At 32.7% G+C, this 26,573-nt stretch overlaps 1 long non-coding RNA gene across 1 annotated transcript in view; it reads right to left on the bottom strand.

The window, feature by feature from the left end:
* LOC144378434 (uncharacterized) overlaps positions 1 to 26,573 on the bottom strand; it is a 192,098-nt gene that overhangs the window by 47,805 nt on the left and 117,720 nt on the right. The window contains exon 3 of the long non-coding RNA XR_013440083.1: positions 9,898 to 10,016. This is a non-coding gene — a long non-coding RNA (uncharacterized LOC144378434). The remainder of the gene's footprint in view (positions 1 to 9,897; positions 10,017 to 26,573) is intronic.

The raw sequence follows: 26,573 nt of genomic DNA, 5'->3' as shown, positions 1-26,573 counted from the left end.
CATTGACAAATGATTGCTACATTCAAGTCAATTAACACATCCATCATCTTGCATATTTACTAAACATATATGTGTAGTGAGGTTACTTAAGATCTATATATATCTACTGTCTCCTTTCATTTGGAAAATATAATCATTTTGCCAAATTACTACTGGTTAGTACAAAAAATTTAAATCATAGTATCCTATTTGGTTTTGTCTTATTAATTTTAGAAAATGTATCTTCTAATCCACTCACAAATTGTATGTTAGTTATACAGTTTCCCCTCAGTTGAATTTTCCCATCATTATTTGATTATGTCTGAGTTATTCTTAAAATGTTTCAGGGCAGATATTAGTAGAGGAAAAACTGCTAATATGCTGCAGTTATATGTACTTCTTAAATGCAACTTTTAAATTATACTTCAATAAAATAACCAAAATTATTTGATTTTAAAGGAGAAATATAAATACACTTTTACCTGGAAGAGAGTTACCTTAATGATAGTGTTATATGTAACTTGTGTCATAAGATTTGAAAAACCAGCCTACTTTATAGTTGTGTAGGTATCATAAGGGGTTCAATTTCAGAGAAAGCTTATGTTTGTGATTTGTTGAGAGTGTAAAACTATTAACTGAAAAAAGTAATGTAATATTCCAGAAGCTGAATCAAATTTACATATTTGTCAACCACTGAAACATATAACTTATTATAAAAATGTAACTCATTACAATAAAATGCAACAAACATTCCCTGCAAAACCTGTCATAGTCACATATATAAATTTGAGGTGAACTATGTTTAGCATATCACTAAATCATTTATGTAACTTTTCATTCTTTGTGGTTATTGTTTTCTTTCTGGAATGATAAATTTAGACTAATATATATATATATATATATATTTATATATTTATATATATAAATAAATATATAATATCCATGTCAATAGACTTTTTAAAGAGTAGCAATTATTTATTATGTATGTTCTTTGATAGCAATATAGGAGAGAGAGTAAATGTATAATCAATGTTGTTAAAAACCTGTTAAATACAAAGTAAAAAATGAAAACAAAAATTAGTAAAGCAGTTCAAAGTGATAAGCTTTTATGCTTATGTTAGGGGGTCTTAACATTCTGTATAGCATACACATCTTGATTATATCACAAAATATTGTATAAAATAAAATAACTAGCCAGGCATGGTGGCATACGCCAATGATCCCTGCTGCTTGGGAGGCTGAAACAGGAGGATCATGAGTTCAAAGCCAGCCTCAGCAAAGGCGAGGTGCTAAACAACCCAGTGAGACCTTGTCTCGGAATAAAATTTAAAATAGGGCTGGGGATATGGCTCAGTGGCCAAATGCCACTGAGTTAAATCCTGGGACCCCCACCACACAAAAAAAGAAAATAGTGTGTAAAATAAAACAATCAATGTTGAAATTTGGCAAGAGAATATTATGTTATTTTATTTTAAATTGAAACTCTTTTCAGAAGACTCTTCCTTTATATCCTTTCAATACACTCAAATTCTCATTAAGCTCAATCAGTTTCTAACCCTTGGGGATGAGTACATTAATCTCATGTTTAGAAGACTTAACCTCAGAAAATATAGTCTTTCAAACATGGCACAGGCTTTAGAGAAAATATTACCATCTACCTGGGACCCTCTTTTTTTCCTCCAAAAGTGTGCAATTATTAAATAAATTTCATCTTTGTGTGATTAGCTATGTCAATACTTAAATGTTGCTTATAGTCTGCATTGTAAAGTGGCATAAATCACAAATACCTTATCAGAGATGAATGGGTGCTCATTCATGTAAATACATACTTAAAAAATGTTTTTAACTATTCCATTGACTGACAACTCTTCATTCTGGAAGATGGGCTTCTGATAGTTACCTAGGAAATTAAGCATTTCAGAACCAAGGAAATTCATATATTTTGAATCATGCATATTAGTTACAATGACATTTTATATTTATCATATCTACATGAGAGATACAAAGCAAATCCTGGTAAAATTTAGGAAGAAACAAAGATATATAGTTTTTTCTCTTGCCTTCTTTTGCATATTTCACTTTTGCAGTAAAATATGACCTGGCTGTTCATATAATAATGTCTTTTTTTCTTCTATTGTATCTTGTTATCTCTCTTTAATTCATTACATGTTTCATTCAGTATTTTTATTTTTGATCTCTCTTTTGTATGATCTCATGGATTTTCCAGCTTCCTTCTTTATTCTTTATTTAAAAATCATTGTCAAGAGATTTTCTTTAATGTATTGTAGTGATTCAAGTGTTGTAAACATATATTTTTAAAAAGAGATGAAAATTCCTGTTCATAGATCAACCATTTACATTTTTCTAAGGTAGTCTAACTAACTCATATACACTTAATTTATTAGTTTCTTTTGTTTATGGAATTTGTTGGTTTTGCAAAGTGACTAAATCACTCATGCCTTTAAAAAAAAGGAAATGAAGAAATAGATGTGAATTTTTATATCAATGGGAGGAGAAGGGACTTATAGGTCTCCATATATTCCCTATTTCCTGTGTCTCATGTAAACACTATGAGTTGTTTGTAATAAAAATAAAACACATCAATCTTTCAGGAATACAAATTATATGCTCCGAGTCTACTTCTGAAATAATGGTGTAAGTTTACCACAAATTGGTGGTCAACTATATATAGACTCTAGGTAAGATACAAACACAACTAGTTATGCAATGGCTAAAAGACATGAAAAGAAAGCAAAGTTTTGAAGGGACTTAAGCTTTGAGGGAGCTGTGCATAATATATAAGCAACATTGTGTAGCTTTGTACTAAAAGAAGATTGATATCAGTGTGTGATGCAGGAAGGCTAAAGCTCCATTGGTAAACCACCTTCTTTCTCAAATATAAAACCAGAAAACAGAATCCAAGCATCCAGGTCAAGGGAGAATTACAGAAAGAAAGAAAAGGAAAACTGACATTTAACTGAGAATCAAACTAATGCTAACAGATTCTTCAACTTGAATTTAAACAAACCATCAATATTCTTCCAAATTATATAAAACATTATTTAAATTATTTAAAACATAACCTTTATAATGCTTAGGGTACATGACACAATCCTTCACATAGAAAAAACAGACAAACATTAGCCATTTGCAAGGGTCAACAGCAAATCTGATGTGGCCTAGATTTCACACCTCTCAAAAGAGGATTTAAGAACATTTATTGTAAATACATTTAAAGAGGTGAAGGAAAAACATCATAAAAGAATATATAGGATATATTACCGGAGAAATACAAAACATATGAAAGAATTCAAAGAACTGTCAGAATTTGAAAAACAATAAAATAAAAAACAGCGACTTATGGAACTTAAAAGCAGTATAAAGATGACAGAGGAAATAGTAAGCATGAAAAAAATGAATAATTTATGCAATCTGAAATATAAAAAAAATAGACTGAAAAATCCGAACTAAATCTTTAGGACCTAGGTGGTGTATAAAAAAATTTAAAAAAACCTCTAATATATTGTTGATTCCTGTTCCAGAATTTAAGAAAGAATTTCATAGGGCATATAATGGTCAAGAACTTAACCAAATTTTGAAGAAAGATAGATACATGGTTTTTTTAGAAGCTTAAGAAATCCTAAGATAGACACACATAAATGAGAAAATGTGTCTGCCTGTCATCTTCTAAGTACTGTAATACAAAGGGGAAAAGCAAATCGTGAAGCAACAAGAAAAAAACATTTTAAATATAAAGTAATTGATTTACATTTGATGTCTCATCAGAAACTACGGATCAAAAAAAGGACAAAATTATCTTTTAAGTTTTTGAAAGGAGAATAGCCATAAATACAGAATTATATATCAGTGGAAAAATCTCTGAAAAAGTAAAAAAAAAGAAATTTTTACATAAAGAAAAACTAATTCACAAGTATCACTTGTGAATGAAAGTAAATGATAATTAAAGTGTCTTCAGGTTGAAAGAAAATGACATCACAATTAAATTTGAATGCACACAGAAAAACATGGCATCAGAAATGCTGAATACCTGCATAAATATAATCATTATATTTTTGTGTTTTACATTCTTTAGAATATATATGATAGCTTAAATCTTGTTCTATCTAAAAATTATAGAATTCAGAAAATGGAAAGTGAATAAGAATGGAATGTTGAAAGTCTTAACACTTTTAAGTGTCATATAAACTCTAAGATTGTAAAAAGATAAGGAAATAATTTAGTACTAGCACTTAAGAAAATATTTTATGAATATATGATGGAGAGAAGACATAAAGGAAGAAGGGAGAAAAGTTACATAAAACAAGAAAAGAGGATTTATTAATGTGTCCCTTGTTTCTTAGTGAAAAAAAAATGTAGATTCTTGGCACTTTTGATGTCTAAGCCTATATATAATTTGAAAAAATTGCATTGATGTATAATTTCAAAAGTATGGAAATTTACACCAGAATTTTCTTCAGAATTTGCATCCTCTTAATAACTTGTGAAGTTTAAACATGTTATGGTGGAAATAATGCAATTTTATTGAAAATCATTTTAAAGCACATTTGATAATGGTGTATTTGAGAATGGTGTAAGTGTCCATATTATCTAAGTGTTTTAGAGAAATTTAGAAACATTTTCTACTTCTTCAAAGTCAACTTAAATACCATTTCTTCTCACTGTTGTTATTTTTCCCCCTTGTTTTTATTATTGGTAGTTTGGAGCCTTTTTTTTTTTCAGGATTGTGAAACACTTCACTGAGTTTTTTACTCAACTCTTTCCTTTCTCTTCCTTCAGTTATGCTATTCTCACTTGTCAATGATGTTGACAAAGAGAGAGAGAGAGAGAGAGAGAGAGAGAGAGAGAGAGAGAGAGAGAGAGAGAGACAGAGTTTTTTCCCACTGTTAATAAATCTCAGGACGATTTGAAGTCTGGTGATGATGGGAACGTTTCTGAGCTTACTGAGGTTTTAGAGGAAAGGACTATTAGGAGGTGCATTGATGTTTTAAATTAGCCATCAACAACACAATTACTGTTTTCTGAAAACAGGTAGGTAATATTCCATTTTCTCATTGCAGCTGCAATTTCTTTTTGCCTAACTCAAGCATGAAACTTCAGAAAGAACTATTTCCTTTTTTCCCTTATGATCAAAGCTTCTAATTCCTTTGTATGTTCTCCAAGCAATAAAAGCTGCAGAGGCATCACCTTTGGCAAGCCACTAAAGCTATCAGCCTCATCTTTCAAAAGGTTCCAATTTTAAGTACTTTCTTTCCATACCATTGTTAATAATCACAATATTCATGAAGTATCAGGACAGGGAATTCTCACACATATATCATGATAAATCCAGAACTCTTCAAACACTGAGTATACTTTTAACAAAAGTACTCTTCCTATGGATAATTTCCTAATGCCATTTGTAATACTGTTTGGAAGACATGAATTTGGAAAAGAGTTTGGTCCTATCAATGAGGATTCAACTGATAATTTGTTAAAAAAAAAAAAAGCTTCACAGGAGCATTTATTTGTGTGCTTGCAGTTCTATGATATCCGTCCCTATACACATAAATGGGATTCTGTATAGTTAGTTCTTCACTTACATGCAAAATTTATTTTATTGATATAGTCAAAAATTTTGCCAGATGTTTATACCCTATGTACATGGAAAAAATAGAGCAATAATGTTTTACAATCTGCAAAGGCTAAAATAGCTTCTTTGAGACTGATGTCTTATTTTAAAGGCACATTTCTCCAATGTCTTTAGTCTTTGCTGTAGAATTCAGTAAATAAAGATGTTGATCATTATCCATCTGACTATGTTTAGCTTTGTTTATTTTAACATGCTAATGTATTTCATTAAAGCTGCACCTGTTACCGTCATTGAATTTAAGGGTCTTATGTTTCTGGTACACTCCTATTTTTAGATATTTTTAATGGGGTACCTCAACTCCATCAAACATTTTCTTAAGGATTTAAGCTAAATTTCAATAAATAATCATGAATATTTATTCAAACAACTTTTTTTTTCTAATACTGTGGTCCCTTTGCTTTATTTTTGAAAAATCCCTATAAAGTATTGGGATACTGATTCCTTATGAGATAATGTGTGACGTAGAAGCTGAAATTTTCATAAAGCAGCATCATTTGTCTTACAGGATATTTCATGGGAATATTCCACATAGATTACCTCTCTGCCTTTACTGAAAAGCATACTTCAATAAGCCTAGCAAACGATCCTGCACAGGATAAGTTTAGAGTTAATTAATATTTGTCCAATGAAAGGGAAACTAATGAAGATCATTATGAACACAATTTTAAATTCACATTTCATTCTGCACAAAGTCATTTACATTGCATCGAGGCTCCAGGTTTGCGTCTTATGTTCACCACCTTCTACTTTCATGAAGCAATTTTTCCAAATCTTGGTCCAAACCTTTCTTTGGATTAATTGCTATAGTTTTACTTTGATTTTTTGCTTCTAACTTGACTAGGTTGATACTGCCTTTAAAAATTCTCAAATTTTTGAAATTTCTGAAAGATTTCAAATATGCTTTATCATTTAATGGCCTCTACAATGTACACTTCCCTCAAAACTCATATGTTCAAATCCTAACTCCAATGTTATAGTATTCGGAGATAGGGACACTGGGAGGCAATAAGCGCATGAGGGGGGAATCCTCATGAATGAGTGTGGTGTCCTTATTAAAGAAGCTCCAGAGAGTTCTCCTTACTCTTTCTGCCTGTGAGGATACAGAAGAAATCTGCATTTCAGAAGAGGGCCCTCACTGAACTTCTATCATGATAGCATGCAAATCTCAGACTTACAGCCTACTGAACTGTGGGGAATATATTTTCTTCATATCAATATCCATTGTTATAGGGCCTGAACTAAATCCATAACCTAACAGCAGAGGAAAACATAAAGGAAATTTTCCTGTTAGGAATTACTAAAATGCTAAATCCATAGGCTTAGAATCTGGTTTCTGATGGGAGGTATGATGACTTTATTAATGAAACCAAAAGTAAAACTCAACAAGGGATGCATATTCTTTCAGTAAATATTTATTGAGCCATTGCTTTTAGTCTGAGCATCATAGTAAACACTAGATCTTCAACAAGCAGGGAAACACCCATCATTAGGAAATACTTAATAATTCTAAGGAGATGGTTAGCAATGCTCTTCCTTCTCTCTGGAACTTCCTTGCAAAAATGTGTTCTATATATGTTTAAGGTATTCAGAGATGGACATACAGGAATTAAACCCAAGTTCTACAGAACAGTGAATTCAGGATATCTTGTCATACCTTCAAATAGGCTTATTTACCAATTTATTAATTCAGACCACATGTATACCCATCGTTTTTTATGTGGAAATAGTGTAACTGAAATCAAGAACTGGACAAAGCCTTCTGTTATCCCATCTTAAAGGAATATGCCTTCTTTTCTATTTTAAGTCTATAAAAATGAAAAATGTTCAAAATCATTATATCACATAGACTGACAGCGAAATCAAAACAAAAGGAACAATCCAAAAAATTGACAAAAAGTTTGTTATTTGAAAAAAATTAATAAAATTGATAAACGCTTAGCCAAGATAATGCAGAAAAAGAGAGAGAAAATTCAGATCACTATCACCTATCACTATCACTATCAACACAAACACTATTGAAATACATATGATAATCATAAGGTAGTTTGAAAATCTATATTCAAATGAAATAGAAAATCATGATGGTATGGAAAAATTTCTAGGGACATATGAACTGCCCAAATTGAAACAGTAGGACTCAGAAAATTTGAGCATACCAATTTCAAGCCATGAATCTGAAGACACCATCAAAACCAACCAATGAAGAAAAGCCCAGGACCAGATGGATTCTCATCTGAGTTCTACCAGACCTTCAAAGAAGAACTTACAGCAGTCCTCCTCAAAATATTCCATGAAATAGAGAAGGAAAGAATCCTTCCAAACTCATTCTATGAAGGTAATATCACCCTGAAGATACCACAACCAGACAGACATATCAAGGAAAGAAAACTTCAGACCAATATCCCTGGTGAACATAAATACAAAAATTTTTAATAAAACCCTAGAAAATCACCCTACGAAAACATTATTAAAAAAGATAGCGAATCATGATCAAATTTGGTTCATCCCAGGGATGAATTTCTGAGGCTGACCTTGGAATTGCAATCCTCCTGCCTCAGCCTCCCAAGTAGCTGTGATTACAGGTGTGCACTACCATATCAGACTGGGTCAAACATTTGATAAAAATGCAAATAAAATAGAATTTCTAAAAAAATCTGCATTTAGTACATTTAGGATATGTTTGCTAAGGATAATACAAAGAAAAAATTGAAACCACTAGAGATACTGTGCTTCATTTCCCAGTATAGCAAACATGTAAATTAAACCTGATTTTGGTTGATTTCAGAGCATACTACTGCCTCCTAGCAAACTTACTGTTTCCTTTAATCTTCTGATATAAACACTTTTATTAAAAAAATGGATACATAATTCTTCTTATTTTTCTTTTGCTACTCAAGTTTTAATTAGATAATTTTGAACAAAATCGAATTAAGGAAGATACATAACATTATTAATTGATTTTTTTCATGAGAAAATGACAAATTCCAACCATTTGATTTTTGGTTGCATTGAATTTATATCATATGTAATATCCCATTTCAAATTATTTCCCATAGATTTATTTCAATATAATAGGCAAAAATGGGTACATATAAGGTTGAAACAAGCCCCAATTTGCAGTTAGCATAATTATGGAACAGAATATAAATAAATTCATCCAAAGTACACCATTTAAAGCAGGGTTTAGTAATGGCTGGAGGGAATTAAAATGCTGGAAGAGATAAAAATGATTAAATTGATTAAATAGTTTTAATTGATTAAATAGTTTTAAGATAATAGCAAAAATATATACAATTAAGTAGATGTATTATAGAATAAATTAATATTAAAAGGATGGAGGAAGTTTCTCCAAATATATAACTAAGAAAATTCCTTTATCACTGCATTATGCACTATTAATTCCTTCATTTACTGCATAAATCATAAATATAGTCTATTAACAAAAATAGGAAATGGGTAATTTTTAGAAAATACCTTGTTTGTAGAGAAAGACAACCATTAATCTATGGGAAAACTTTGAAGAGCCCCATATAAGAGATTACTTTTTCCCTGTTTTAAAATGAATCTATTTCAAGTGAAACCATGTCTGAGTGTTTTCAAAATTGGTGATCATGAGTTTACAAATTAAAACAAGAGTTCAGAATCCAAACTCTGTATCTGGGACAAGGGTTAAGGTGGATAAACTTTGGAAAGTAAAACTTGCATGTGTTCCTCAGAAGTCAATAAGAAGTTTAATAATCAAACAGAAAACTCAGAAATATGGCAGTAAAACAAACAAAAATATACATTACCTCAAAACTCATTAAATAATTCTTTTGGCTTTTTTGGTACTAGGGATTAAACCCAAAGCCTTGGTCTTATTAAGCATGTGCTCTTCCAGTGAGCTATAAAAGTTGATAAAAGCAAACTCAGTGCGCACATGATATAAATTCAGAAATTCATAAAATATGAAATATTCTCCAAGATCAGTACCTCTAAACCTTTCTCCAATCTAATTTTCACCAAGATGTGTAAAACGAGTCTCATGTCATTATTTGACATTTGAAAGTTGATACATAAACAAGGAAAACAAATTAAGAATGCTATTTCTTTGCTTCAAGTAGCAGACATTTTCCAACTTCTTTTTCCTTTCTCCTATCTTCTGCCCCCAAATGCTTAATTTTTTATGGCAGGGGTAAAACATTGGAAAGATTAAGGTACACGTTTCCCCTGGATTGGACTCACAATTGTAGAAATCTAAATATGATTTTAAAAAAGTGTCTACTGACCTTAGAAGTAAGTAAGGGAGGGTTGGGGATGTGGCTCAAGCAGTAGCACGCTTGACTGATGCCTGCGGCCGGGGTTTGATCCTCAGCACCACATACAAAGATGTTGTGTCCGCTGAAAACTAAAAAATAAATATTAAAAATTCTCTCTCTCTCTCTCTCCTTCTCTCTCTCTCTCTCTCTCTCTCTCTCTCTCTCTCTCTCTCTCTCAAAAAAAAAAGTAAGGGAAGAGCTGGTGAGAGAACCAAAGTGACAGAATAGTCTTGCCTATTGTTTAAATGAATGGGTTAAGACAGGTTAAAAGATAAGTTATCATCTGAAGTATTTGAGTGGAAGGTTATCTATAATAAAATGCTAGCCTGCTAGCCGGTAAGACTGTGATAGCTTGTGGCTTGACTTTAGGGCCCATAGAGAAGTGTGAATAACTTTTTTTTTCCTTTGACTCGGAAAAATTGTTCAAGAGCAGGGATTCTAGTTGATAATTGGGATCTCTAGTGACCTTTAAATGACAGAAAGAATAAGACCAAATACATTTTTAGAAGTTTAGGAGTGTGATTCATTCTACAAGTGGTTGACCTGGGAAATACTGAATTATTATTTTTCTTTTCTTTCTGGTAATTTTAAAGCAACAGCTGGAAAAGAAATTCCAAAATTCCAAAATAGAATTTAATTTCTGCCCTGGAATAGTAATCAGATGTAAAGAGCAATATATTGTCAATGCTTCAAAGATGGGTCTTTTTTTTTGCACATTCATGGCTATCATTTCTGTTTTTCCTACAAGTTGACCTCCTTCTACCCCTAGTATATACACATAGTAGAGAAGATTGCTCTCCACTCAGATGTTTCCATTCACTTTTTCTCCATGGTAGAGTGTCTTGCTCTTTGTCTTCATATGCCTAGTGTAGCTATGGATGCTTTTAGAAAAAAAAAAAAATAATAGTCTCAGACATGGAAGGTCATTTCTTCCTAATATACAGAGAGCAGGAAGTACATTGATATTCTTATCACTTCCCTTTCTTTTCCAATACACATAAAACAGTCTCTATTACCTAAAGACTGGCAGGTAAGACTGTGGAAGCCTCTGACTTCTTTTGACCCAGCTCAGAGTCCCAAAACACTGAGGTATAACCTAATTTCCCAGAGCTCTCTGGAATCAATACGTGGTGTATGATTTTTCCCAAGATCAAACTCTCAAAATCTTTTCTCAGTCCCTACTGTCTTTTCCTCTTTACACTCATAAGAAAACTTATTAAATAACTCACTTGTGCACAAACATCAGCTAAAGATTGTTTCCGGGAAACCTAACATTAAACATGTTTAATTATCATAACCAGCCTCTTCTTCACAACTTCTTATAGTTGTTATTTTCTCCTGGGAACATTCATTCTAATCACCCTTTCTGTGAACTTACTGGATGCCTGAGCTGCCTGGAAGCTCCCTCCAGGTGCTTGAAGGCTCACAGGGAGCAGTGTCTCTAAGTCTGAGCTGTTTCTGCAGAGGCCTCCCCAACCTGGCAGACTGATGGTACTCCCAAATTTCTCTTTCTCTCCTCCCATTATCTCTCCTTCTTCTAAAAATTGTTGGCATATTTTATCTCCTAAATAATACTATAAAAATTTAAAAACACATTTTACATTTATTTCTTTTTCTTTTGTTATGATTTTTAATGTCATGATATACTGATAAACAGTGAAAAAAAGAAGTTAGGAAATGCTTAGTATGCTGGAATAAAAAAAATTGCAAATGCAAAATGGAAGAGGCTTATTCTGTCCTTTAAAATTTGAATAAACATGGTGGCCAAAAAATTATGAGCAAAAAATTTTGTAGCCATTAAGTGAGTGAACTGGGATTCAAACATAAATATGACACAAAGGCCAATACCCCTAGTCAACCCTTCCAATATAAAAAATGTAGCATAAGTACTCCAGTGGATCTTCTCACGTTCAGATGCTCATTATTTCCAATGAAGTTTACGTTAAAAAGGTGCTAGTTTATTCAGGCAATCAATTATTGAACTTTGGTGGAATAATGACTTACCACTAAGCTAACTATTTTGGCTTTTAAAAGGATCTCCCTACCCTCAAGGAGATCACAATCCAGTAAAGAACTAATAACAAGTCATTAATTCCATGAAGACTTGATAGGTACATAGGCTGGAAATATGTTCCATATGCTATGTGAACACAAAGTGTGTATTCCTAATTCTGTTTGGAATGAGGCTCTGCTTTGGGTGCCTTTGTATATTGCATTTATAACTGTGAACACCAGGCTAAAATTATACATAGTATTAATTAAATTCAGGAGGATGTTAACATTCCTTCTCTGGTTATAATACAAATGAATTACTCATTGCTTTTACTTATTATTTCTCAATATGATCATAGTATCAATGTCATTGAGAGTTTTGTTTATAGCTTTTTAATTAAATAGGTTAGCTACAAAAACAGTAAATTGATAATCTCTGATAATTTAGAATTCAAAACAAGTTACATTATTGTAAAGCAACAAAATCAGTATGAAAATACAGATATTGCCTTGTGTATTTAGAAGTATTTTCAATATTTACAAATACTGTCTTTGAAGTAATGACAAAAAATTTAGAAATTATAAACTATTTTGTCAGTCTATCTTAGGACAAAAATATACAATGACAGATACATGGATACATTTTAAATGATCTATTTTAATCTTTTCTATTAGTATTCTGTCAAAATGCTGCTCATTATCTGTCATATGTATGTAGCAATACACGTGTGAATAATTTTACTGAGTGATTTTATTCTTATTTCCAGTAACATTAAAAATATAAAATTAAAAATCAAAGTAGAAGTGCTAGACAATATGGTCCATAGTTTTTTGCAAACCTCTAAACACAGCATCTCAGGAGACTGAGGCAGGAGGAACTCAAGTTCAAAGACAGTCTCATAAGCTTAATGAAGCACTTAGCAACTCAGCAAGACCCTGCCTCTAATAATATATTTTTTAAAAGGTCTGGTGATGTGGTTCAGTGGTTAAGTAACCCTGGTTTCAATCTCCAGTACCAGAAAAAAAAAAACTGCCTAAACCCAAATAAGATACACTATATATATGCTGAATATAAATCTATAAAATAGCAAGATGGGGATAGATCAGGATAGGTTGCATTGCTGATGAAAATTTTCCATGCTAAAATTGATTAATTACCTTGTTCATCAAACAGAATTTATATTAAAGCTGTGCCGCAGGATCTAGCAAAATCCACCGAAGCTATGTGTATTAACATTGAAACTAACATTACGACAGTTTCCTTGATGAGCACATAGGTAGACAGAATACTAAATAAGATACATGGAAGAATAGTATAATTTTCTATCAGCTTTTCACATTATTTATCTGCATGAAATACATGTTAACTTGATATTATGCAGCCAGATGTCAGTTGTTTGCCAGCAACAAATGTTTTCATTTTCATATTCTCTTTTGTGTTCATATATATGTATGTGTGTATGTGTATGTGTATGTATGTGTATGACTTATCCTGTTCCCAACTTTGTGTTGCTGCTATTTTTTCCCAAGTATTTAAACATGAGCATAAACATAAGCATAAACAAACATAATGATTATCATTTATTTGGTTGTTTCTTTTCTAATCTAAAATATTCCTTATTTGTGAAGGTAGATACCTAAAGTAATTAAGGAAATATTTCTTTGAATGATTATCGTAAATTGGAAACTCCAATTATTCTTTCCTTTACATTTGCTCAAATATAGAACAGGAGTGTTTGAGCTGAATTCTTATCATAGCTGGGATAGTATAAGTGTGTTCAAGCTCATTATATTGAATTAATAACTGGACAGCACAATACATACTGTGGATGTATAGTAGTGAATTTTCCATTTAATATGATTTGTTATATCTCATGGAACAAATTATTTCTTGATAATATAGAATTGAGCAATTGTGTGCAATCATTATATACATATTTGAAGCCCCATTCATATTATTCAATTCCTGAAGAACAGTAGTGCTTTGTAAAGAAAAATTCAGTTGCTCTGGGGTTTTATAATCCTTACCATATAGCTTAATTTCATTAGAAATAGTTCCAATATATACACCAAGTAGATATTCATATCTGAGAGCCTGTATACTTTGTTGCTAAATTTTCAACTTTTAATTTATTTATGAATTTAAAAACTCATCTTATGGATAACACTAAATCCACACACTTGATTTACATAATGTGTGTAGGAACACAACATAACCTCCAGTATCTTCTCAGGAAGAAACTAGTCATTTAGTGTAGCTTTATATTCTTTTCTTTTTGAATTAGTGATATATTCTTTGCTTCTTTCCTTGCCCATCAATTCATTTTAGTATTTCAGTATTCAGCCAATACTGAAAATAATAACCATAGTTTATTGAGCACTCAATTATGTAGCAGGTCTTGGGCTAAGTGATTTATGTGCTTGGTTTGATTTTTTTTCTTTTAGTTTTGAAATCATTGTAGACTTAGAGAAATACAACAAAGTAGTGCAGAGTCCTATGAACTTTTCACCTACTTTTCCCCCAAAGCAGTATCTTCTATAAATGTTGTAAAAAATCAAAATGAGGGAATCGACGTGATGCTACACTGCCAATGTAGTGAAAGATCTTCTTCAGTTTTCTCTTATTTTCCATGCATTCCATTTCTCATGCTTGTGTATATGTATGTCTGTTTACAGTTTATGCAATTTAACTCTATATTTTCATTTGTGTAACAAATATTTCAACTATTCATTATTATAAAGGATTTGATTCTCTTTATTTTCACAATCAGTCCTTTTGCCCAACTGATAGTTACCATCAATCAATAATCTCCATTATAGATGTGTTAAAAGATCATTGTAATGTTTTGAGCAACTAATAAAAAAATTAAAAAGAATAATTTATAAATAGAACCACATAGCATAAGATTTTTAAGATTAACTTCTTTATCTAAGTATGATGCCGTGCAGACAATATATGTGGTACTACGTGTTGATAATTTGCTTGCATTTAATGTTCAGTAGTATTCCATTTTATGAATGTACCAGATTTTTTTAAAACTATTTAACCACTGAAGTCTTTGGGCTTGTTTTCAGTTAGGGCTATTATAAATAGAGACACTATAAAAATTTGTGTACAGGCTTTTTTGTTTGGGTTTTTGTTGTTGTTTACTCTTATTCATATTTCAAGTTACCAGAATTGTGTGAAAATGAAGAAATCATAATTGACCTATCAAGCATTATAATTTATATTTTAGTCCAGGTCTAGATTTCTTCCAAGCTAAAGTTTTGTGAAGTGCCTGGTTATACTAACATCCTATCATTGCTCTCTTGGTTGGTTTCATGTATTTCGATTCCCAATAACAACTAGGGGATATTGTCTTTCACTGAGAGTGTCTTTAGGTGTTCAGTGTTGGTCTATGATTAGCTATAAAATTTTTGCATCCATGACAATGAGCACTCCTAAATACTGGCTCTCCTTTGTCTTGGACATAGTGTTATGACCAGAATGATCCAGGTACTCTGTCTGTATGTCCTCTTGCTGCTGAGGTAAGCAGGCTCCATGTTGAATTCATTGAAAGGACTTTGTACTTTGCAATTTCCTCTTTGGAGAACATATAAAGCATTGCTTCTCTGGTTGTTCAGTTACATTAAATTTTTTTTTCTCTTTTTTGTGGAATATCAATAAATAATGTTAGACCTCATATAATACTGAGCTTTTTATATTCAGTAACTTTATTCCAAATTGTCAGGTTAATAGATGCTAGAAGATTATGTGGATGATAGTGTGAAAGGCAGAATGAAAATCCTCAAAGATGGCCATGTCTTAATAAACAGAATCAGAAAATATTATATTACCTGACAAAAAGTAATTGAAATTGCAAATAGATTTAACGTTGCTAGAAAACTGATAATACAATGCACAATTATCCTGCATTATTCTGTGCCCCTAATAAACCCACCAGTACCCCTAAAAACTAAATAGGAGGGCTAAAACAGAATCAGAATTTTAGCAAAAACATGCTATGGCAGAATCAGAGGCACAGAGTAGCATGAAAACATTGCTGAGTTCAAAGATGGAATAATGGGGACACCACCCAGAGAATGCAAGCAGCCTCGAGGAATTAGAAAATGCAAGAACACCAAACTCCTACAAAAGATACAGAATGAATGCTACCCTTTTATACTCCAATGTACCCAGTGAGATCATCAGATTCCTTACCTCCAGAAAAAGCGAATAATAAATTTCTGTTGTCTTAATCCACTAAATTTATGAATTTTTACCACCAAAAGGAAATAAATACAGATAGATGATACACAAATAATCGGATAGAAGGTAGGAAAACTGTGATTGTTCACATTGAATTAGGAGCCTAGAATTCTCTTCAATCAAAATGTTTTAAGTGGCATTTTTCTAGGTCCTTCCTATGCGTCGCTGACATTCTCTTCCCCTCATTCCCCGCTGTTTTTGAGGTAAAAAATAGAAAGCTAATTTTTATTGCCATGTAATTTCAGGACCTTCCATTTGGAAAAGGCTACATCTTTGCTCCTATAACTTTATGTTTCTGAAACATAATAAAACTGAGTTAAACAAGAAAATGGGCATAGCATACACATGCATATCTTCAGGCCTATCCTTTGGAACTGACTGGAACAAAAGGTAAATTGTGTAGGATAGGAATACACTGTGGAAAAAGGGTCGGCCTAAGATTTTAATGAAGAAGTTTTAAGAGAAGGATAACTTATATCAGGTAGAGTTAGGAGGAGAAGGTGAAAGACAACAGCATTAACAACAGTAGGAAGAAATTATCCCAGACTCTGTAACTGAGGACAAAGGGGAGCAAACATGTTACTGAGACCCCCTAGGAGCTAGAACCTTCCAGGAAGACCAACCAATGAAAGAAATAGTCCTGGGAGTCTTGGAGGAATCACGAATAGATGGCACTGAAGAGAGAGTTCTCACATCTTTCTTTCACTATCCCTAAAAGAACAAATTTAGAATTACTTGTGTATTTTGCTTGTAGTTTACACATAGCCATTAAGAAGCCCTCAGGACACAGATTTTTTTTTTTACATAAAACTTGTACAGATTTTTTATCCTTGTTCTGTCTTTGCTTATTCCATTTTATATAGTCAACCATCTTCTTGTTTATTTATTTATTTATTTCTGATTGGGTCATTTCATTTATCCCAATGACTGTAATTTCCTGTGGCTGAAATATGACATGTTTTGAATAAGTATTTCAATATCCTCTTCTTGAAGAGAAGAGAAACTGTATTTTCCACCTTCCTCTATATTGAATTCTGAATAGCATGTGAATAAATATGGTCTATATCCCACTTTTATAAGGTCATCATCAGAGAATGATAGCAGTCTAAATTCCTCAGCTAGTAAGGATATTATGGGTGAAAAACAAAATTTTATAATGTTGAATTACTATGATAATTGGAATTTTAGACACACTAGCATTAATATCATGTGTTATAAGCCTTTTAAGTCAAATTGTTTTAATTTATATGAAGAAATTCCTTCACTTTTTTAGTTGTCAAACCAAAGTGCTCATTGTTTTGGCAGACATCTTCCAACAGAAATATCTTTATCAGTAATTTTAGCAAAGTTAAACATCTGTTTCAGAAAAATGAAAGGGAAAAATGAAAAGTGGTTTTGGACACACTTTTTTTCATGGTTGTCTTATTGGTAAGATCTATTTCCATCAGTATTTGGTGATCTAACTCAGATGAAAGCAATGCTCACCAAAACTATGGGAATTTTTGAACACATTAAAATGTCTTTGAGGATTTTCATTCTGCCTTTCACACTATGTGGTAAAGACCCTCTTGTGAACTCTTCTTGTGAACCTCCAAATAGTGTACCAAATAATAAAGTAGATAGCTATCCACATTTTTTCCATACCAACAGTGATTATTTTCAATTAATAAATCATGTATACCCAAGAAAAGGCTCTTGTCTACTGCTAGATTTCTGCCATGATGGAAGGAACTAGAGTTTAAGTATTTAAAACAAACAAACAAAAATAAACAGCTCTCTGGCTTATTCACTCGATATCCTTATATCTGAAATAAAAATACAGTTACATATGTATTTTCACATCTACATATTACCGATAGCTTATAGTAATCACATCTATATATTAATATATATTAATGGTGTGCAAATTCTTTTTACTCTTAGACTCTTTCTGACTTCCTCCACTGCATTTCTCTGACTGGTATGCGCGGGGCGCTGGGTTCAATCCTCAGCACTACATATCATTTTTCTAGGGCAGCCAGCATATTTAGATCCTGTCCTATATCTTTGATTACCACTTTCAAAATATATCCTATCAAGTATCAAATATTAAATAAAAATAGGCAGGTGCACAAACAAATCAACCTTTATATTTTATAGATAAATAAATACATACTGTGTTATTTCTGAAAGTAGGATTCAAGTGTACCATGAAATAAGTTTATTATATTATATACTAATTATGTAAAAACAACACATTTGTCACAAAAATATCTAAATCTATAAATAATTATAGATTATATAAAATCTATAAATGTATTTATTATAAATAAGAAATTCTAAAGATACAATGAATATAATATAAATGTTTGATTAAATGTGACTTCTAGCCAGAACATTATAAATATTGCATATTATTTATTATTGCTAAGCAATGATATATATGACATTATTATTAATTTAAATTCACAAATATTGGGCTGGAGATGTGGCTCAAGCGGTAAAGTGCTCGCCTGGTATGCGCTGGGCGCTGGGTTCGATCCTCAGCACCACATAAAATAAAATAAAGTTGTTGTGTCCACCAAAAACTGAAAAATAAATATTAAAAATATTAAAAATATTCTCTCTCTCTCTCTCTCTCTCTCTCTCTCTCTCTCTCTGTCTGTCTGTCTCTCTCTCCCCTTTTTCTCCCCCTTTCTCTCCTCCTCTCTCTTTAAAAAATAAAAATAAAAAATAAATAAATTCACAAATATCAAATAATTTTGAAAGAGGATTCAGTTAATTAAAATAGAGCATCTTAAAAATAAATTTATTAAAGAAAATATAAATGCTTTACTGCTTTATTTTGCATTGTTTTTATCTTTCCATTTTTATTGAACTATACTTAAAAAATTAAAAGTGTGAATGTTCTCACTTATACGTTCAATCCAAAAAAAGCCCAACTCATTAAGGCTAAGAGTAGAATGGTGTTCACCAGGGAGTGGCAGGATAGGAAATAGGGAAAAATTATTCAAAGAATACAAAGATCCATTATAGGAAGAATTATTATCTGAAGACTTAACATATAGCACAGAGTGTATATGTAATAATATTATATGCTTAAAATATTTTCCATTTAATATATGACATACAGTGATATTGATTCCTAACATAAATATCACTATAAGCTAAAATTAACATATAGATGTGATCACTATAAGCTATCATTAATATGTAGAGATAAAAGTACATATGTCATTATAGTTTTATTTCAGGCAGTCAGTATAGTACCACAATTTTTGCAGATTGGCTTTTTCCCCCAGAATCAAACGTATGTTTCTGACATTGGATAAAAATTACAGTTTAGTTGTTAAACCAAAGTGCTCATTGTTTTGGCAGACATCTTCCAACAGAAATATCTTCATCAGTAATTTTAGCAAAGTTAAACATCTGTTTCAGAACAATGAAAGGGAAAAATGAAAAGTGGTTTTGGACACACTCCCCTTTTTGAGCTTTGGCTTGAAATTGTCATAGAATTATTACCAGTTAACAGGTAGGTAGGCTTTTAAGTGTAATTTTAACACTCTCTGAATATGAAAACCAAACTTTTTCGTAAAAACATTTGACTCAACACACACCAAAGAAGACATATACAGTTAGCAAGTAAACATATGAAAAGAGGCTCAACATCTTTTGTCACTAGTGAAATGCAAATTAAAATACATTAAAATCGCTGCAATTTAAATGAACTGTCACTCACTGCTACACTTGCTAGAAAACATCTTTTAAATACACAGTTTTCATAAGACCCGGAATTCATGCCTGAGATATTTTGCCCAATTCACTTGACATCTTATGACTACTAAAAGTATAAGTGTGAATAGTGGCTTTTTCATAATTTTCCCAAACTGAAAGCCCCTAAGCTGTCTTTCAAAATGTGAATGACTAAAGAAACTGCCACATGTATACATTGGAATAGTAGCCAGGGAAGAAAAAGCCCAGAGCTATGAATAGATATTAATGATGGGTTGCTAAGCGAAAGTAGACAGAGGAAAAAAAGAACTCCGCATAACATGCAATTCTGTTCATGGAACATTTTAGCAAAGCTGAATTTGCAGGAACGAAAGCAAGTTTCCCAAGGTTGAGCTGAGCAGGAGAGTAATAGAGGTAGAGATGTGTGGTACTATGGTATAAGATCCATGCCATTATGTATTTTTCATAAATCACCAGAATTATATAGCAGGAAGAGTAAACTTTAATCTATGAAAATCAAAAATAAAATTAGTCAGGGGTTTGGACCATCCCAGGAAGGCAGTATTTTCTAAAAGACTCAAACTCTCTTAGAAATGTATGAACAAATTTATTTTAATTAAAAAATACCAAACTAGCAACACTTTAAATTGTAAAAACTCAGTAATAAAAAATAATGTGCTAATCAAAATTGCCACAAATGCAAATGTTTAAATTGCCAGAATAAGTATGGTGAAGAAATATTGCCTTAATTTTGCCTAATTTTGTTCATTGGTGACTTTAAGCCAAAATCTAATGTTCTAGTTATCACACAGAAATAATTTTCTATGCTTTGTACAGCTGTAGCACTGAGGTCTCCATACATTTGAAGCTTTGAGACAAAAGTTCAAAGAGACTTTAGTGAGTTTCACTAGTTGCTGCTTGAAACATCTCTAAAGTTTTTGTCTCTGTTGAGTCTCTTTAAGTCAGCTTGAATGACTATAAAACCACAAACCCTAAAGTTGAATGTAGTGTCTTTGTGGAAGTAATTTTTTATTCCTCACACTTCAGATAGAGCCCTAATATCCAGAGTATACAAAGAACTCAAAAAATTAAACAATAAGAAAACAACCCAATCAATAAGTGGGCCAAGGACCTGAACAGACACTTCTCAGAGGAGGACATACAAACAATCAACAAGTACATGAAAAAATGCTCACCATCTCTAGCAGTGAGAGAAATGCAAATCAAAACCACCCTAAGATACCATCTCACTCCAGTAAGATTGGCAGCCTTTATGAAGTCAAACAACAACAAGTGCTGGCGAGAATGTGGGGAAAAGGGTACACTTGTACATTGCTGGTGGGATCGCAAACTGGTGCAGCTAATTTGGAAAGCAGTATGGAGATTCCTTGGAAAGCTGGAAATGGAACCACCATTTGACCCAGCTATTCCCCTTCTTGGACTATTCCCTAAAGACCTTAAAAGAGGGATACTGCTACATCGATGTTCATAGCAACACAATTCACAATAGCTAGTCTGTGGAACCAACCTAGATGCCCTTCAATAGATGAATGGATAAAAAAAAATGTGGCATTTTTACACAATGGAGTACTACTCAGCACTAAAAAATGACAAAATCATGGCATTTGCAGGGAAATGGATGACACTAGAGCAGATTATGCTAAGTGAAGCTAGTCAATCCCTAAAAAACAAATGCCAAATGTCTTCTTTGATATAAGGAGAGCAACTAAGAACAGAGTAAGGAGGAAGAGCAAGAGAAGAAGATTAAGATTAAACAGGGATGAGAGGTGGGAGGGAAAGGGAGAAAGAAGGGAAATTGCATGGAAATGGAAGGAGACCCTCATTGTTATACAAAATTACATATAAGAGGAAGTAAGGGAAAAGGGAAAAAACAAGGGAGAGAAATGAATTACAGTAGATGGGGTAGAGAGAGAAGATGGGAGGGGATGGGAGGGGAGGAGGGATAGTAAAGGATAGGAAAGGCAGCAGAATATAACAGACACTAGTATGGCAATATGTAAAAACGTGGATGTATAACTGATGTGATTCTGCAATCTGTATATGGGGTAAAAATGGGAGTTCATAACCCACTTGAATCAAATGTATGAAATATGATATGTCAAGAGCTATGTGATGTTTTGAACAACTAATAAAAAAAAGTTGAATGTAGTTTTTATGTTTTAGTGATAGGTATATCTCTCTAATGGGAATAGGAAGAAATATGATCCCATGTATTCAAGATAAAATAAATCAGATTTCCATGATGGTTCTGGATTGTAATTGCATTTATCATAGTGTGACAATCTTAGTGAGAACATTAATAAACACTAATACACATCGTTTCAGCAGAGTGTCTCTGCTAAAGGATGCAATAAAATCACTTTGTCACCCATTCCCTCAATGCTCCCCAATCTCTGTGAGCAAACATAGTCATTGAACTTAGCACTACTCAGCAATTAAAGTTATTCACCTTAAATTAGGAATTTACAAGCAATAAACTTGATCTATATATTGTTTAGGCGTTGTATAGTTTGAATGCAAGCATTTCACAAAACCTTGGCAACAGCCATTATTGTTTAGTGTTCTGAAATTTTCATTCCATTGCTAAAGAAGTCTCCAAAGTATGTTTTAGACAAAAGTATTAAGGTACCCCCAATATTTTATGTAACACATAAAATCATATAATTATTTATGGAATCTTTCTACACATTGGAATAATGAAATAATTACTTCTGTAGTCTTTGGTTTTGTTTGGGCAACAAAATGTTGAGGACAAAATATAGGAATTTATCATCCAAAAATGCTAATTGATACTAATGACCAACATTATTTCAAAGGTTATCTAAAATTCCTTATCAGTAGCACCACATATTTTAAAAATCACCATGCCTTAGTTTAAATTTCACTTTAAGAAATTGAGGGTGTTTTGTTTTGTGTTTTTGTTTTTGTTTTTGTTATTTTGTATTGGGGATTTAATTTAGGGGTGCTAACTATTGAACTACATTCCTTTTTCTTTTTTTAATTTGAATCAGAGTCTGCTAATTTGCTGAAGCTGGCTTTGAACTTGTGATACTCTTGCCTCAGCCTTCCAAAGCCACTGGGTAAAAATGAATTTCTGAAATTATAAACATTTTATAAAAAGAACATTATCAATTTCTATATGTGTTCAAGCTATTATGATTACTACATACCAATATAATCAGTTGATTGCCCTCTGCTCTATGAAATAAATGAATTCTCTCAACATTTTAGTCAACCTTTTAGGTCTATGAACTTATTCATCTGAGTATAGTGTTTGCCTGAAAATACTAGAAACACATTGTCAGTTGGAAACATTTGTGGTGGTTGATATGTTCAGAAAGTACACTGAACAATCAAAAATCTTGTTTATTGGCACAAAAATGGCATATACTAATTGTGCAAATATATCAAACAGTATTCTTTTTGCTGCTTCCAAACAAGGTTAACTCACATTTTTCATACTTATTCTGACTTTCACCAACTTGGAGGTAAACTGCTACTAAGAAAAAAATATCATTTCCTGTTATAAACTTTACTTAAACTAAGAGCAATACTATTTGTAAGTTCAAGATTTATATATTATGAGAAAAAAGATTAAGGTATTTGAGCTTCTCACATGAAAAATTTTAATAAGGCATTGGAAATAAACAATTTAATGCCCAAGAGTTTTTCAAGAAGCTTATGATTTTCTCTGGATAAACTTTGTTTTGCTTATTCTATCATAAATATACAAATCAAAATTTCCAGAAACATGTAGGCAGAAAGCTGAAAGATAATTTAGGGATATATATGGAATTATCTCAAGATACTTGAATACTTTTAGTCAACTCTTTTCATATTATGAGCAAATGAGAATCAGAGGAATGAAAGTTGCTTAAATTTCCCTGGAAAATATTGCTTCTCTTACTCTAGGGAGAAGTAGATAGTTCTATGGACTGATGGTTGGATGCATTTGTTGAGAGCCACAGCCAAAGAGGCCCCAGCAAACTTCCAGCTGCCAGCTGATTGGCTCCTCTGCAGTGATGCTCATTGGGCTGTTTCCCCGCCCTTCCAGACCATGGAGCTGCTCATTGGGGGACTCTTTTGTCTCCACCCACACCACCCAGCCAATTGGCCTCAAGAGCGGGAGGAGTGGGGGTTGAGGGGCTCCCAGGAAGCCAGTGGTGGCAGCTGAGCTCTGAGGGAATTCCAGAAGAGCTCCTGTGGTGCAGTGTGTGTGTTCTAAACATAAAGTTCGTTTCTGCTTGACAAGTGGCTCGTGAATTGTGCCCAGCCAGACTGTGGCATGCATTCATGATAGATAAATTGATTGAAGAAATGATAGTTTTAAAATAGATGATAGGCAAGTATCACTGTGCAGGGGTCTGAGTTCTCCAAGATACATTTATTATATTAACACAATTAGTATATTGCACAATTAGTATATGCCATTTTTGTGCCAAGAAAGGAGACATAGACTTGGAAATTTCATGTTCTTGACTAGGTTGCAGAAAATAACTTAAGGATGCCTCGGGTTTGAATAGTTGAGCAAAAGGTGGACTATAAAAGACATACTCAAGAATGGGAGGGTGGGAAAGCTTAGAAAGAGGTGGAGCAGTGCAGTGATGCAGTGCTTTCTTGGTGTGGAGTTTTAAGAGTTAGACAGGGACAGTAGGTAGAGGGATGAACTGAAGATGAAGGTAGGCAGGGTTACAAGATTTCACAGTTTTCCTTGTGCTTGTGCAGTGTCCTCACCTGTTTAAATCATGTATTCCCTGCATCACACATCTCATCAGCATCTAATTCTCCATCCAGCAATGTGCATCTTACTGTTATACTGAGGCTATGTTCATATCTTGGTCATCATGCTCCTAGAGGTCTGTTTCTTCTAGATGTTTTATGGTCATCTTACAGTTTTGTTGCTTTCTTCAGTCTATAGGCAAACTGTTGGAAAGGACACACATGCAAGACAATGGGCTGGGATTCCATATGCATTGAATGGTTTATGGTTAACTAGCTGCCTGAGCTTGAAATCCATTGGGATGTTCCTGCCACAGGAGGCAACACAACTGTGGATGATGAACACCCTCCCCAGCACCAGCCTTCCTGCTTATTCAACCTCCTTTTCCTTTCCATAAGAGTCTTTTCAACACTCATTCTCTTTTGGTATCCCGAAATTCTTATGTCAATGCTACAAGTCTATTTTGTTTCCAAGATGTGGGAATTGCAAGATGTGATTTTTAAGTGAAAGGTGTCATTCAAATTGGAGTTGCTAGCAGTCTAAATATATTGCAGCACAATTTCTGAGGGAAATATCTATAAGTGAAATTGTTTCCTTCAAACACATAACTTTACTTTCATATTACATACTAAATAAAAGGGCAACACATGCCAGTTAGGAGCACAGGTTTTTTTGTGTTTTTTTTTCTGTAACTAGCTTTATGTATTGAGAACAAATAAATCCCTTCTTGTGAATATGGTATGGCATGGTGAAAAAATACCTATGTAGACATTTTGGGTAACTCAGAATGATTTGCTGAATTTGTTCCTGCCTGCATATCTTCTGTGGTTTAATGACCTTAATGTAATAGAAGCTTCTGTGAATGTGTACTTTGCCTTCCACCCCTTCCTAATCATTTCTGCTGAAGAGAAGCCCTTTCCTGGATTTTAGTTAACTAGCTGCGTGAGCTTAATGTCCACTGTGATGTTCCTCTCAGAGAAAAAGAATGGATACACAGCTGTGGGTGGGGAATGCCCTACCCAGCACCAAGGTTTCCTGCTTACTATATACCTCCCTTTCCTCTCCATGAAAGTCCTTTGTACCCCTGAACCCTCTCATGATAGACCTTTGAGACCTAAACCTCTATCTAACTTATCAAAATTGTCAGTGCTTGAATAGACCATGTTCCTTCCGACCAACCACCCTCCTCTGAATATTGGTACTCCAGTGGAGGGCATCCCAGATGTTAGATCCCGGAAACATTATAAAGTTAGGCTTAGTGGATAAAGCAGTGAGACAAAAGCTGAATAGGTGGCAGGTGAAATATCAAAATAGTATAGTATTGGGAAATCTGTTAAGCTTCTATCTTCTTTATTGCCCTTTTTCCACTCAAGCAACCATGGAAAGAGATACATTTATTATATTAACAATTATCATGCAGTCAGGTAGAGATTATTTTGACTGCTATGTAGGAACACTCCACCTAACAACAATCACCATCAGCAGCACAATGGCATTCATGTTAATGATTTCAAAAAACTCTACTGAATATGTTATTTGAGCAGTATGCATGAGGAAACGTAGCAAATGAAGGTTATTCAGAATTTTTTAAAAGATCTTAAATATCAGATAAAGCACCATGATATCTCAAAGTATTATGGGCCTTCGAAAAATACTTGACTTTTAAATAAATATTTGATTAGTTCTTTCTATGCCAGAAAGTATTTCAATTTTCTCGCCAATGTTAATTCATATAATTACCATAAAGCATTTCATTTAGGTTAATCATAATTCATATGATTTATATGATTAAGAAACATTCAAAATTCACATGACAATTTAGTAGCAGAGTTTGGATTTGAGCTCTAGTTCCAGAATCAATATTTTCCTGGTAGATTAAAGAGCACCTCAAGAGTAAAAGGTAGAGACTGTCATCAATGGTAAATTTCAGTCTTGAACTGTGATAATGTACTA

The sequence above is a fragment of the Ictidomys tridecemlineatus genome, chromosome 6 (genome assembly GCF_052094955.1).
Source record: "Ictidomys tridecemlineatus isolate mIctTri1 chromosome 6, mIctTri1.hap1, whole genome shotgun sequence".
NCBI lineage: Eukaryota > Metazoa > Chordata > Mammalia > Rodentia > Sciuridae > Ictidomys > Ictidomys tridecemlineatus.
The sequence above is the reverse complement of the archived record's forward strand: the minus strand, read 5'-3'. Positions and strand labels throughout refer to the sequence as shown.